This window comes from Myotis davidii, unplaced genomic scaffold, assembly GCF_000327345.1.
Source record: "Myotis davidii unplaced genomic scaffold, ASM32734v1 scaffold399, whole genome shotgun sequence".
NCBI classification, from domain to species: domain Eukaryota; kingdom Metazoa; phylum Chordata; class Mammalia; order Chiroptera; family Vespertilionidae; genus Myotis; species Myotis davidii.
The window spans coordinates 470,101-472,821 of record NW_006292094.1 but is presented as its reverse complement, the minus strand read 5'-3'; the positions used below and the strand labels follow the sequence as shown (position 1 = coordinate 472,821).

General features: G+C 51.9%; 1 protein-coding gene across 3 annotated transcripts in view; it reads right to left on the bottom strand.

Moving 5' to 3' along the window:
- Positions 1-2,721, bottom strand: part of LOC107183341 (chromosome unknown open reading frame, human C5orf58) — a 12,859-nt gene that overhangs the window by 7,062 nt on the left and 3,076 nt on the right. The window lies entirely within an intron of this gene.

Sequence of the window (2,721 nt, the reverse complement as noted above, 5' to 3'; positions counted from 1 at the left end):
AACCCCACTTCACAGGACATTATGGGCAGTCTCCCCAGGACACGGGAGGTGAAGGCCGGGCTCGGGCGGAGGAAGCGTGCAGCGAGGCCCAGACACATCTGCACGCGGTACCGACCCCGAAGCAGGAGGCAGAGACACCCAGGCCCGCACCCACCTTCTAACCACCACCCCCTCCTCCTCGGCCCAGCTCACACCCGCGAGGAGCCCCGGGCTTTGGGGGGCCGTCCAACCGCTCCCGGGGGTCTGAAAACGGAGCCCTAGGCAAACCGGGGGGACAACAGAGACCACATGAACCGCCCTCTTGTGACCCTGCGGACGACCCCTGGCCCTGCTGGACTGGCCCGCCAACCACCCCGCCCCGGGCACCCCCCGACCAGGGGCTCCGGCCGCGATGCCCACTAGCTCCGGCACTGAAGACGGACCCTAGTAGCCTGGACATTGCAACAGTCTCCACCGCCCCGGTCCCCGGCCCCAAACCGGATTAGGATGACCTAACCCCAGGAACCCTGGCCTGCCCGCAACCTCGCAACTCACCACCCACCAGGCCCAGGGTCACTGCAGCTCTGACCCCTAGAGGGGTGGGGCGAGCGCCAGGAAGGGAGAGGGCTTCCTGATTGGCCAGCTTCTCTGCCTGATGCATTCTGGGGGTTGTAGTCCCAAGCAAGGATCCCAGTGGGAAGTTCTAGAGGCCAGACTGAAAGTGGCCGGCTCTGTGGTGCGAGCTGAAAGGGCGGGCAGGAAGGGGCTGACCTCCTCTCCCTTCTATGTGCCCTGCACTGTGCTAGGTGCTTTACAGGCCTCGTCTGCATTTAATATTCACAGCATAGGAGGGTGGTTAAGGCCAGACTCTGGCCTGAAAGGGCTGGGGTTTGAATCCTCCTCCATCACTTGATAAAGAGGCTGGGAAGCGCTTTAATCATTCAGGGTCCAAATGTCCTCATCTGTCATATGCAGATAGTAACTGCCTTCGAGTGGTCTTTTGAGGGTTAAGAGAGAGAATGCATCAACGGGGCTTGGCAGATGATGTGCCCAATAAATGTGAGCTATCGTCATTCCTATAAATTTTTATGGATGAGGAAAGAGCACAGATGAGCTGAGAGATGTTCACTGGTTTCTTGCCAAATAATGACGTTGGGATTCCAGCCATCTTTCCTGGATTCCTAGAGGAGTCTCTGCCACCACCACCTTTGGGGCTGACTCGGAGACTTTGTTTGGTGCCCGCATGACATGCCTTAGACTTGATAATGAGCTCAGACCTGCAGTATCAGCTTCTATACACATCTTTGTCTTCTGTAAGTCTCACCAATAACACACACCAGCCTCATCAACCAATCCCTTCCTCATAACCCACAGCACACAGTCTGTTGTTTAATTTGTATCCCGTTGCCTTCGATTTAACAAAGAATTTGTTGTTGGATAGGCGAGGAGGGGTACAAGAGAACTGAGCTTCAGTCTCAGGTCCACCAGCCATGTAATCTTGGAAAGGAGTACCTTCGTTTCTCTGAGCCCCAGTTTCCTCATCTGCTTTCTTTAGAAAGTCATGGGCTAGATCAGTGTTTCCTAAATGTCACTCATGATAGGGCCGCTATATACCAGCTATTTCATTATTACCTTCATATTTTAACTTTGCTTCCCTTTAAAATTTAAGTCTACTTGAAAAGCTTGATATCACCAATGTAAATGGAAGAAAATATAAACAGAAGGTAATAGGAAAAATAAAGACAGTGGAAAGGAAACATTATGTTTAATCATCTAGCTATTCTTGCCTCCTGATGGCTAAGTTCCTGCAGCCCGATTTTCTTTGTTAAAATAGGTTCATACTGCGTGCTATAGGAGAAGTCTTAGAGGTAGTCTGGCACAAATGGAGACTTTCTTCTTAGTGTTTCAGGATGATAAGACTTGGACGGGGAATAACTCTCCCTGTGTAGTTACATGATTTTTAGTGCCTCTGTATCAGATACATCACTTAGATCCCAGTGGGATAGGTCCCACACTTTGCAGAACCTAAGATCAGATGCTCTCCACTGTCCCCTCCCTTCCAAAGACTCCTTCATCCTCCATGTGCTATGGATGCCTTTCAAAACTTAGCTCAGTCCTGGAGGGAGTCTTCTGGAACCCACCCGACCCAGTTCTGCAGTTTTATGCCAGGCTCTCTGCCGATGCTTCCCGCACTTAACATTCTACCTGTGGACACTTGCTAGTGTCCAACTCTAGCATTTTCTTACTTCTGACATGCATGCTGAGCACTTTTCATCGAATCCTCAAGTCCTAAGGAAGGGAGGAAAAAAGACGCACAGGAGGCCAGAAAACACGCATTCTCTGAGCACTCCCTGCATATCCTGCTTTATGTTTGAAGCTTTCACCTCTGACAGCTCTCTGAGGTAGCTGTTATCACCCCAGTTACCTGGAAAAGCAGCTGGAGCTCAAAGAGCGTAGTGCCTGCCCAGGGGCACAAGAAGCACAAGATTCATCTGCACAAGAGGCAGATCCTGTCTGTGCGACTCCAAAGCCTTCTTTTCTCTGCGCCAGGTTGTCTCCCGGAACAGGATACAGTCTCCCGAGGCAGCCAACAACTACATCACGGCTCCGCGGTGTTCGGGGCCTCGCCGATCACTGGGCTTGAACACACAGGTACCGATGTGCACGCGGCACACAACCACGGAGTGACCAACCTGGGGGAGCAACATTTATTTTCTGAACCAGAGACATTAGACACAAAAA